This window comes from Symphalangus syndactylus, chromosome 2 (genome assembly GCF_028878055.3).
Source record: "Symphalangus syndactylus isolate Jambi chromosome 2, NHGRI_mSymSyn1-v2.1_pri, whole genome shotgun sequence".
NCBI classification, from domain to species: domain Eukaryota; kingdom Metazoa; phylum Chordata; class Mammalia; order Primates; family Hylobatidae; genus Symphalangus; species Symphalangus syndactylus.
This window is the reverse complement of record NC_072424.2, coordinates 29,194,692-29,208,169: the sequence shown is the minus strand read 5'-3', so window position 1 is coordinate 29,208,169 and position 13,478 is coordinate 29,194,692.

Here is a 13,478-nt window from a genome sequence, read left to right as displayed (position 1 = left end):
TCTTTTATCATAATATTGCCTGAATTTCCCTATGTCTTGTCTTCCCAACTCAACCATTAGCCCTTGGAGGACACGGACTATGCTTTTTACTTCTCTTGTTTCTCTCACAGCTCCTAGAAGATCATGCACATGAAGCAGGAGCTCAGTAAACATTTATTGTATGAAAAATAGATTGATATATAGATTAACAGATCTAAGTAAAATTAACAATTTTATTTTCAGATTAACCTTTTAAATTTGTTTTATGAATTATTTCAGCTATCTAAACAGGATGATTAACACAAGGAATAACTGAAACTGCTGCAAAGACACAAACTGAATACCTGTGAGCTCCTCCCAGTTCACATCCCCATCACTCCTTCTCAGAGATGACCAGTATATTGAACATGGTGTTTATCATTCATATGAATCTCTTTATACCTTTACTAGTTATATATGGTCCCTAAGTATTTTTAAATGTTATTTTTGCATGCTGGTAAATGACAGGGCAGGAGCATCACCATCTTGGACAAGCACCGTCATTTTAAAGTTCACCTTGATTGAAAACTGCCTAAATCCAAAAAGATCAGCCATAAACCACAAATAACATCTCTAACCAGAAACATTCCAAACCACTCCCCAACCAGAGACATGCCAGCCCCAAGATAACCCCCCTTCTGGCCAGAGAGATGTCAGTCCCAAGATAACCTTCCCTCCAACCAGAGACATTCCAACCCTGCCATAAACTTCCCTACATAGAAACATTCCAAGCTTGTGAGAAGCTCTCTCACCCTAAAAAAACCAATAATATTCTTAGTCTGTAAGAGAAAGCACTGCTTACCGAAATCGGCCAGAAGCCCCTCTCAAGTTTATTCTCCAAAATAAACCTGTCTTTGACTGTTGAGCTGCTTTTTGTGTTTCTTTCCTTTTTAATTCTTACAGTAAACCTTATAAAATATTATATTATTCTGAAAATTGCATTTATAACCAAGTATATTCTGAAGTTAGTTTAGGTTGATATACATCCTTGTAGTTCGATTGTTTTCACTGCTAAATTGTATTTCATTGTGTGAAAATAGCATAATTATTTACTCTTTACACATGGATGGAAGCAGGTATTTTTCCAAATTTTTACTATTACACACAAAGCTATTATGGACATTCTTTCTACATCTCTGGGTACATAGTGAGTGGATTTTCATAGGGTAAATCCCTTCGAGTGAAGTTGTACCATCATGGAGAACAAACGCCCTCAGTTATACTAGGGATCACTGTAAAACTCTCCAAAAGGGCTATACCAATCTATTCTCCCATAAATCCTCATTTTGTAAGATTCCAGTTTCACAACACCAATATTTAGCCATTTGGGTACTGGCTTCAAGAGAGGATACTCTTTGCTGCCAAGCTTGCCAAAGGACTCTCTCAAAGCTTCTAGGATGTGCTGGTGTCAATTCAAAGGCAGGAACTCCAGCCACCATGGTACTCTAGTCTTCCACTGCAGCTTCCTGAGCACAAGCCATAGTGTCAGCTCAATGTTCCAGGCATAAGCTTTTCCTTCCAACCCTCAACAATTATATCTCTTTTATTTTAAATGCAGATTCCCATCAAAATTGAAAGTTGCCTTTAATGTCAAAAAAAGAGATGCATTTATCAAAAAGTGATCTGTGTGTTAGCAGGACTGATTGTGATCCTATTTGTATGCTCCTGGTCTTTCTGGGTCCTCAGTGCATTAACATTCTGCAACATTGTGTTGTGGGACTATAGCATCCCAGCACAACAACATGGGTGCTGAGTTTCAACATCATTTTTAACTTACTGCCTCCTCAATGAAATTGATTAAATATGTAATGCCTCAGAATACAGTTATTACAGTAAATCAGACTGTGTAGTTGCAAGGTCACATTCAGTGGAAACCTGTGATAATCAATTCTACCATAAAGACGTGCTATCCAGAGCAGTCCATCCTGAACTGTTGTGCCATTATTATTTGTATTTCCTTTTCTTCTTACGTGACGATTCACCTCTGATCTCCTTTGAAAACTGCAACCTGCAAATGAGATGATGTCTGTTAGGGAGGTTTTAAATCATTTTTCATCTTGTTTTTCACTATGTTTCTCCTTGGCTTTTTTTCTAAGTAATGATTTGAAGTAATTAGAACTTCAATTGGTTTGATTTCCATGTTTTTATTGTAAAATATTTCAGAAGAATAAAATACATTTAGAAAAGTGAACTAATAAAAATGTATAGATGATTAGACGACCCCTGTAACTGGCACACAGATCAAGAAACAGAACAATGCCAGAACCACAGAGGCTGTTCTGGGTCCCCTTCTGGTCACCCCAGTCCCTCACCCCAGGGTGTCCACTGTTTGTGTGTTTGTTTTAAATTAGATGATGTAATATACTATCTAAACTTCTTCTTAAATACGAGTTCAGTACACCCCAGCAAGCAAATGAATCACTCAAGGCCACTCAAGGAGCTACTGCAAGGACAAGGGCCAGAACTCAGGCTTCTTGATGCCTTGTCCACACCCTATTCCACCTATACCATGCTGCACCGATCACAATTTCTCTCCCACTGAAAAGTGGCAAGAAATTCAGTGACTCATTGAATGACGACACATTCCTTTTCATTCAAAAAGTCAAGACTGTCCAGTTTGAGTGTTGTCACCCAGGGTGGATTCCCTCCTCCTTTGGCATCTCTGTACTCCTAGTTCAAACTTGATGTCTTACATACATGGAAAGGAGATCTTTCTCTACTGATCTCTGTCTCCCTCTTTCTTCTTTTCTTCTCTATTTCTCTCTTTCTCTCTCTCTCTCTCCCTCTCGCACACACAGGTTTTATGATCCCCCAAATTAAGCATGAAAGTTTTAAAACAAAGCCTGGGGTCTTGCTTATAATCAGAGCTCATCTGCTTATCTGGTGGAAGCACCCAACTAGGTAGTATTTTTGTTGTGTGAGTCTTCAATCTGAAGAAAAATATAGTGATTTAAAAGCCAGGCTCACAAAAATTACGTAATCTCAAGTATAGAAACTCTCAGAATATGTGCTAAAATTGTTGATTTATTTCCAATATTCCCACATTGGCTGCCTCCATTTCCGTGACATCATTCCCTAAATATTCAAGTTAATTGAGGTTTCAGTGTAGTGTGGCACAATAGAAAGAACTTAAAATTTTAGCATCAGATAAACAGGGTTCTAATCCAGTTTTCCCTTATGGGAGTGTGTGATCTCATGTACAGCTTATATGACTTAGCTCTTGAAGTCTTGTGTTCTACATCTGCTAAATGGAGAAAATAAAACATACCTCCCTACTCCCTGCCTTTCAATTAGTACTCCGTCCCTCTGAGGCTGGTTAGAGCTCCAACAGGGAATCCAGAAAACCCCAAAGTGGACATAGACTCAGCCAAGAAAGTTATTAGTGACTGACAAGATAGCATTTACTCACATTCCACATTGGCTGCCCCTACTGGGATGTCTCTGGGACACAATTTGCCACCCAAAAGTGGGAGATGCTCTGAGAATTCTGAAGGCCCTACAGACTGCTCCCTGCCTCAGGCTCCTTACCTGCCTAGGGCCTTCAGAAGAGCATGAGGGCCCAGGTGTTTCTCAGCATCCGCTTTGTAGAATCCTCAACTGAGTTGCCCTCTGCCCTATTGCCTCCCATCTTCCAGAAAAAGCAGTGACCTCTTGGAGCCCAGTGACCCTCCTCCTTAGAGCTGAGCCTCGCCACATCCTATTACCAAAATAACCTCTCTTCAACAGGTAGGGTCATGAAATGGGGAGTGTATTATGTGTGCAGTGAGAAGTGGAGGATGAATTCCAGACCTACCACTTGCTCACTATATGAATTGGGGAATTTGTTCAGCATCTCTAAGCCTCAGTTCTCTCATCTGTAAATCTCAGACATGTCTAGCATGTAAAAGGTGCTCAGGAACCTACAGTGTTTTCTTTTTACTTACAGATACACGTGGAAATTCCTGTTCCCAGTTGTCACAAGCACCACACATGTGTGTCTCTGTCCTAGCTGATGGCCATTTGCTGTCCTCTGTGCACACCTGCTCACCTTTGCCCCACTGTCTAGATAGGTCAAGTTATCTCACCTCCTCCCCATCAGTCCAAAGTCCTATCCCTTCTTCAATGCCTTCCTCGTACACAAAACCCACTGAGAGGCCCCAGCCCGCACCAGCCTCTTCTTTCTCTGAAGGCTATTTTCAATTCCACCTAGGTTAGTACTTAGCCATCAGCTAATCATTTCAGGCACAATCATTTTATCTTCTTCATTGTCCACTTTATAATGAAAGTAACATCATCAGCTTCTAGCGAACTCCCCAGGGTGTTTTACATTGTGCCAAGCACAAGGCAGTTACTTGGAGTTAAACTTAATACCTAAGTCTAAAAATTTTGACCGTAAGTCTAAATATGGCACAGACTCCAATTATGTCCACAGGTGGATAGTTGTCTCAGTTCCATCATAACTCTCTATTCATTACTTCATTGAAATTCCTCCCAGAACTATAAATCACACACTTCACTGGGAATAGAGTTGAAGGAGATAGACTCATACCCTGCTCTGGTGTGGTCCATATTCTAGTGAGAAATGAGCAGGTGTAAAGAGGTGTCTCAATGGCAGTTGGTGCCAAAGATCAGAGGAAGAACAGTGCTCTGCCCCATTGGGGAAGATAATTGAGAGATCCTTGGCAGGCTGAGAAGAAGGTGATGAGAAGAAACAAGAGGGAGACGAGCATCAGGGAAGGCAGGGGGTGTTGTGACTGGTCCCCTTCCATGACTCACTCTCCTTCACAATCTCTAGTGGCGTAGTGTACTCCTGAGTGCTTGTAAAGAGTGATGATTGTTTCCATTGCTGTCTCATTGAAACAGAGTCCTGTGGTGAGTTTCCAGCTGAGATCCATGTAGAGCAGGATGGTTTGTCCCCATTTTCTTTTCCTGCTCTAAAGTCAGGACTTCCAGAAAAATGACATCTTCCCATGCCCTCTCTCCTCACCTCAAATACCCTGGGGTAATAGCTGATATTAGCTGATTCCCTGTGGAGGGATTGGATGCCCTCAGGCCATTGAATTAAAATGTTTGATTCAATTTTACCAATATCTCAAAAAGGAAGAAGGCATCTAGGTGACATCTGTGTCACTCAAGTAGGTGACAATGAAAGTGCAGAATAAGACCCATGATGCAGGGAGGACTGGGTGCTATGAGAGCACAGAGGATGATGCCCAGTGTAGCCTGAGGAGTGGGAGGATGGTGGGGGCTTTCCATCAGAAATGACTTTAACATTGAGCCCAAGAACTAAGTAGGAGAAAGGCAAGGCACAAGGAAAATAGATGAGATTTTAGCATGTTTATCTTGCAAAGTAGCTGAGAAAGGAGGGATAAATAATGAATTTAGGGGACAAATGTCAATGTCAATGACATTGAGAGCAATAACCGAGAGCAAAGTGTTCAATCCAGCCCCTACAGTGTAACCTAAGTTGTCTGAGGGCATTAGTGGGGTTTCTACTTGAGAGTTCAGTGTCCCCACAGGGAGTATCAGGACGTGAGGGTTGTTGAAAATCTTCTAAAGAACACCGAACATGTCCCTAATAGAGAAAATTGTCTGAGGTTTGACTACATTTCTAAGCTATTGGACAACCAATTTCTGGGGTAGTTGAAGGAGCCAAGATAATCCTAAGAGAAGACTTTTCATATAAGCAAAAATCTTTAGAATGACCTCTTTACATCTGTCAAGTAAGAAAAGTTTTGCCTTTAATTACCATTTCCCCAAACACCAGACTTTCAATTTGTCTATCAAGGTGTCCAGAAGTGTCTTAGGCCCCTAATTGGTGGCTTTAATATACTTTGTCAAAAGTCCCATTGCCCCTGTAACTTATTCTCAGCTGTTGGAGAATATAAAAGATTTGATATTATACTCCTATTGAGTTTTAATAGCTGGTAAAACATACTACCTTGCCTCTTTATATTTGCCTTTAACATACAGGAATTACAGCCACTGTTATGAAGATGTAGAAAGGAATATTTCACAGATTGGGGTGGGGTACCATTTGTGTCACAGAGCAAAATTTTTTATCACTTCAACTTCTCACCACTTAGACTCAAAATGAGGCCACTTCATGACCAAGACACTTTTTCTCACTGCCTTAAGCACACAAACACACATGCACACACATATGCACACTCATGCACACATGTGAACATGTATACACATGTAGATGCACATTTACAGCAAACAAAGACCTAGCTAGGGACTCTAATCAATCCTGTCTCATTTCATAATATTTGATCTATTCTGCCTGATTTTTGTCAGGAATATCAGTTCTAACATTATACACCAGAGCTTTTCTGCCCGAATCATTTTTCCCCAGCCCCTAAAAATTATTTGAGGAGAAATTACATTATACATTACATAAAATAATTTGCTTCCCAGACAGATTTCAGACTTCAGGTATTCTTAAGCTGATACTATATAATGAAGTAATTGTGTAATTAGGAATACATTTGTCAAGTAGATAATTATTATGCTTAGAACATGAAAAAATGGCTTTTTAAAGAGAGAAATAAAAAGATGATATTAAGAATTTTAATGGATCAAATGAAAGCTTCAAGTTTTATTAGATAGAAATAAATGGCCTTAACCAGAATTGGTTTTATGGGTCTGTAAGTTCATTTTAAATAGGGTCAGATAATGAGTTTGAGGGTAAGTCTGATCTGGATGAATTCCCATTAATACCCCTTTGCAGCATTAAGTTGGCCATGACCCAAATCAAAGCCTGTCTCTTAGTGTCTGCCCTTCTCCTCCCCCTCTTCCTCTGACATCAAGCCCAGCTTGTCATAGATGGTTTACTTCCTTTTATCTCCATCTCCACCCTAGTCAAAAACACTCTGACATCAAGCCCAGCTTGTCATAGATGGTTTACTTCTTTTTATCTCCATCTCCACACTAGTCAAAAACACTCTCCTCTTGCCTGAACTAATCCAACAACCTCCCAGTCAGTTCCCACATCCATTCTGTTTCTTTTCCTGCTGTGCTTTTTATTGAAGTAAAATTCATATAACATAAAATTACCCATTTTAGACCATAAAATTCAGTGGCTTTTAGTACATTCATGGTACTGTGCAACCACTACCTATGTCAAGTTCCAAAATATTTTTATCACCCCCAAAGAGTACCCCATATTTATTAAGAAGTCAGTCCATATTCTCTCCTCCCCCAGCTCTGGCAGCCGCCAATCTTCTTTCTTTCACTATGGATTGGCATATTCTGTATATTGCATATAAATGGAATCATAAAATCTGCGACTGTTTGTGTCTGGCTTCTTTCATTTAGCATAATGTTTTCAAGGTTCATCTACACTGTACATATATAAATACTTCATTCCTTTTTTATGGTGATGAATATTCCATGGTGTGCATAAGTATATGCAATTTGTTTATTCATTTATCTCTTGATAAACATTTGAGTTCCAAGAAATCTACTTTTTGACTATTGTGAATAGTGCTTCTGTGAACATTCTTGTACATGAATTTGTTTATGTATCTGTTTTCAATTATTTTGGCTATATACCTATGAGTGAAATTACTGAATCATGTGGTAATTCTATGTTTAACTTTTTGAGAAATCACCAAACTGTTTTCGACAGCCACTGCACCGTCTTACATTCCCACAAGGAGTGGTTAAGAATTCTAATTTCTCCATATCTTGTTAACACTTGTTATTTTCGGGATTTTGACTTGTTTTATATATTATAATGGCCATCCTAGTGTGTAGGAAGTAGTATTTCATTGTGGTTTTAATTTGCATTTTTCTAATGACTAATGATTTTGAATGTCTTTTCATATGTATATTGGACATTTAGATATCTTCTTTGGAGAAATGTTTATTCAAGGTCTTTACCCATTTTTTAATTGGATTTCTTTTTTTCATTAACTTGTAAGAGTTCTTTACATATTCTGTATACTAGACCCCTATCCACATATGATTTGCAAATATTATCTCTCATTCCGTAGGTTATCTATTCATATTCTTTATAATCTTTTTTTTTTTTTTGAAACAGAGTCTTGCATTGTCACCCAGGCTGGTATGCAGTGGCACCATCTCAACTCGCTGCAACCTCCGACTCTGAGATTCAAGCAATTCTCCTGCCTCAGCCTCCCAAGTAGCTAGGATTACAGGCACCTGCCACCACACCCAGCTAGTTTTCTGTATTTTTAGCAGAGACGGGGTTTCACTATGTTGGCCAGGCTGGTCTCAAACTCCTGACCTCATGATCTGCCCATCTCGACCTCCCAAAGTGCTGGGATTACAGGCGTGAGCCACCACGCCCAGCCTCTTTATAATATTCTTAAATTCACCTCGGGTTTTTTGTTTTGTTTATTTGTTTCTTGAGATGGGGTTTCACTCTGTCAATCAGGCTGGACTGTAGTGGTGCAATCATAGCTCAATGAAGCCTTCAACTTCTGAGCTCAAGTAATCTTCTCTCCTAGCCCAGTAGCTAGGACCACAGGTGCACACCACCACACTCAGCTAATTTTTTTAAAAAAATTTATTTTTGTAGAGATGGAGTGTCACTTCTTTGCCTAGGCTTGTCTCAAACTCCTGACATCAATCAATTATCCTGTCTTGGCCTCCCAAAGCACTGGGATTACAAGCATGAGCCAGTGGGCTTGGCTGGGTTTTTTTTTTAAATGTTTGTTTTGATGATATCTAATTAATATTATATGTTTTTCTTTTTTTGCTTACACTTCATATATCAAATTTAAGAATCCATTGCCCAATCAAAGATCACACAGATTTGCCTCTATGTTTTTCTCCAGGAGTTTTACAGTTTTCACTCTTACATATAGATCAATAATTCATTTTGAGTTAATTTTTGTATGTAGTGTTAGGTAGGGGCTCAAATTCATTCTTTTGTATTATGTGAATATCAAGTTTTCACAGCACCACGTATTGAAGAAATTATTCTTTTCTCAATGAATGGTCTTGGCACCCTTGTGAAAATCAATTAGGCATAGATATATGATTTTTGGATTCTGAATGCTTATCTAATGGTCTATTTGTATATCTTTATGCCAGTACCACACTCCTTCAATCACTGTAGCTTTGTAGTAGGTTCTGAAATTGTGAAGTAAGAACCCTCCAACTTTGTTTTTCTTTTGAATATCGTTCTGCCTATTTGGAGTCTCTTGTAATTTTGTATACGTTTGAGGATCAACTTTTCCAAAATGAGAATCCACCAGAATCATGAAGGGTGCCACAGATCCTTGGGAGGAGAATGTGGACAAACAACCCCAAATCATTCCATGTGGTTGGAGAAAGTATTTTGATGTTTTCAATCTTTTCCATTTATTGAGATTTATTTGTGACCTAACATATCCTGGAGAATGTTCTATGTACACTTGAGAATAATGTGAATTCTATTATTTTGGTGTGGAGTGTCCTGCATATGTCTGCTAGGTGTATTGGTTTATAGTGTTGTTCACCTCCGCTACTCCTTTTTTTATATATTTTGTCAACTTGTTCTATTCTTTAATGTAGAGTAATGAAGTCTCCAACTGTTATTGTAGGAATGTCTATTTCTTTCTTCAATTCTATTAATTTTAGACTTGTATCTTTTCCTTTGTTGTTTATACATTTATAATTATTACACCTTCTTTTTGGATTGATACTTTTATTAGTGCATAATGTCTTTCCTTGTCTCTTATAATTTTTATCTTAACGTTTAGTTTGTCTAGTGTTAGTATAACCATTCTAGCTCTCTTTGGTTATTCTTTGCATAGGATAAGTTTTTTCAGCCTTTTAGTTTCAACTTATTTGTGTCTGTGGATCTAAAATGAATCTCTTATAGAGAGCATGTAGTTGGATTGTGGTTGTTTTTGCTTCTTATCTATTCTGCCAATTTCTGAGTTTTAATTGGAAAGTCTAATCCATTTGCATTTTTTCATAGTTCTCTTTTTAAAAAATTTTTCCATAAGTTATTTGAGCACAGGTGGGATTTGGTTACATGAGTAAGTTCATTAATGGTGATTTGTGAGATTTTGGTGCACCCATACCCATGTATACACTGCACCATGTTTGTAGTCTTTTATCCCTTGCCCCCTTCCACTTTTTCCCCCAAGTCTCCAAAGTCCATTGTATCATTCTTATGCCTTTTTGTCCTCATAGCTTAGCTTCCACATATCAGTGAGAAGATATGATGTTTGGTTTTCCATTTCTGAGTTACATCTATGTGATAGTCACTTTCCACTTGCTGCTTTCAAGATTTTCCCTCTGGTTTGATGTAGCTTTATTTAAAATATGTCATATGTCTTGCTGTAGATCTCTTTGAGTTTATTCTTCTTGGAGTTCACTGAGGTTGTTGAAAGTGTAGGTTTATCTTTTTAAAATTACATTTGCAAAGTTTCAGTCATAATTACTTCACACATTTTTTCTTCTTTCTCTCTCTCCTCTCCTTCTGAGACTCTCATTCCCAAATTCATTCTTGCACCCTCCAATGTATTCTTCACACTCTGGTTATGTCAGAGAAATAGCAATTTATGTATATGAGAGAGAGAGAGACAGAGTGTGTGTGTGTGTGTGTGTGTGTGTTTAGAGAGAGAGAGAGAGAGAGTCAGAATTTATTTATTTATTTACTTTTAAATTTTAATTTAGGTTCAGGGTAGTATATGTGCAGGTTATATAGGTAAACTGCATGTTACAGGGCTTTGTTCTACAGATTATTTTACCACCCAGGTAATAAGCAGAGTACCCGAGAAGTCTTTTTTTTATCCTTTCCTTCCTCCTACCCTCCACCCTCAAGTAGACCCCAGTGTCTGTTGTTCCCTTCTTTGTGCGCATGTGTTCTCAGTGTTTAGTTCCTACTTATAAATGAGAATATGCAGTATGTGGTTTTCTGTTCATGCGTTAGTTCAATTAGGATAATGGCCTCCAGCTCCATCCATGTTGCTGCAAAGGACATGATTTTATTCTTTTTTAAGGTTGCTTAGTATTCCATGGTATCTATATACTACATTTTTAAAAATTCAGTCTATCATTAATGCACATATAGTTTGATTTCATGTCTTTGCTGTCATGAATAGTACTGCAATGAACATTACGATAGAACAATTTATATTCCTTGGGTATATACCCAGTAATGGGATTGTTGGATTGAATGTTAATTTTAAGTTCTTTGAGAAATCACCACACTGCTTTCCACAATGGCTGAATTAATTGACATTCCCACCAACAGGATATAAGCATTCTTTTTTTTCTGCAACCTCACCAGCATCTGCCGTGTGTTGACTTTTTAATAATAGCCATTCTGACTGGTGTGTAATGGCATCTCAATATGGTTTTGATTTGCATTTCTCTAATAATTAGTGATATTGAGCATTTTATCCTGTGCTTGTTGTCCACACATATATCTTCTTTTGAAAATTATCTGTTCATGCCCTTTTTAATGGTGTTATTTGGTTTTGATCGTTAATTTGTTTAAGTTTCTTACAGATTCTGGATATTAGATCTTTGTTGGATGCACAATTTGTGAATATTTTCTCCCATTCTGTAGGTTGTTTACTCTGTTGATAGTTTCTTTTGCTGTGCAGACGTTCTTTAGTTTAATTATGTCCCATTTGTCAGGTTTTTTTTCTCAATTGCTTCCAGCATCTTCATCACAAAGCCTTTGCCAGGGCCTATGGGCAAAATGGTATTGCCTAGGTTTTCTTCTAGGGCTTTTATAATTTTGGGTTTTACATTTAATTACTTAATTCACCTTGAATTGATTTTTGTATATGGTGTAAAGAAGGGGTCCAGTTTCAACAAGTGCCTTTAGAAGTACTCTTCTTCTCACCCCTTCCCTAGGGCATTTGCGTATGCTTTTTCTTTGCTTTGTAGGCTTTTTGTTTTCCTAATTCCACCACTTCTTTTACATGACTATTTCCATTCATTCTTTAGATCTCAGCTTAGCCATCACTTTCTCAGGAAAACCTTCTCTGTAACCCTGTCCAGATCGCATGTCTCTTTATTTACACTGACAGTACCATGTACCTTCCTTTGTAGCACTTAAGTAACTTGCAATTTTATATTAAATTCTCTTTTCTAAATGTTTTTCTCCCTTTATAGATGAGAAACTCCATCAGAGCAGGCCTTAATTCTGCTTGTGCTAATCATTCTTTTTCCTCTACCTATCATGTTGCCTGGCACAAAGGAATATTCACAAATGGCCAATGAGTAAACAAATATCACATATAGCCAACAAATAAATGACCATTGTTGGTCATTGCCTTTTCATGAGGCATGAGTACACTGTCTTCCTAGTGTACCCATCTCAAAGAATGCATACACTGCCTTTCTACTGTACATCTATTTCTGTAAGAGCTTAGGCATATAGTGTGGGAAGAGAATAATCATTTCTTGTGTCACCATTAAGTCTTAAGCCGCTCTTAGTAACTCTTCCTATTTTTTTGTTTATTAGGTGTATTTTTTCATGGAAATTTGTCAAACACTGGGCAGCATTCTAGCTACTGCAGACATGTGGAAAAAAAAAAAAACACCTCAGTCCTTTTTATACTGGACATTTGTCACTCATTTTTGCTGCCCAGTGCTGAATTTCTTTCTTAAGTTGGGTAATTCTACATTTCTTGTAAGGTGAAAATGCTGAGTACTCACCTCCCTACCCTGCATTAAAGGTAGTATATGGGCATTTCACCTAGACTCTGCTAATCAGAGGCACCCACACCGAACTTGGATTTCGAAGCTGGTGAAACAATGAAATAGGACTATTGAAGATCCTATCCTGTCAAGGCTGATGGGAATAGTGACAGACATAGCCACACCCAGTATCCAGAGGCAGTGTTGTTCACTCTTCTAGTAGCCCCTTGAAGTGCCTTGGAGCAGAGGTGTCTTCATGTGATTGGTTTTGTGCATGATTTGGTCATTTTTCCTGGCTTTATTACATTCATTGCTTGTTCTCTAGCCTGCTATAGATTCTGCAAACTGCCAATATTCTTTAATAAATTCATTTTCTGCTCAAATTATGAAAAGGCAGTTACTTTGTTTGCAACTGAGAAACTTCACACATACACTGTCCTCATTGCTGACATGTGATAGCATGTGTGCCAAATCTGGCCACTGCCTTAAAGTATTATTGGAATACAGCCATGCTTTTTCATTTGCATATTGTTTATGGCTGCCTAGAGCTATAATAGCAGAGTTGAGACAATACAGACACCAAATGTCCCACAAAGCCTAAAATATTTACTGTCTCATTCTTTACAAAAAGGGATTGCAATCCCTACCCTAGAAAGAAAAGTATACAAGTAACATGCCATTGTAATATAACATATTTTAAGTTTTTATTAAGATATGTATTTAAGTGATATTTTTCATTTCTACTGTCTTAAGATGATGTTTTATAAGTAAGTTACCTCAACAACTTTCAAAAATATTTATGTTAAGACGTAGTTCCTTGGGCAATGCACTTGTTACATGAAATGAGATTTTATTTGTTT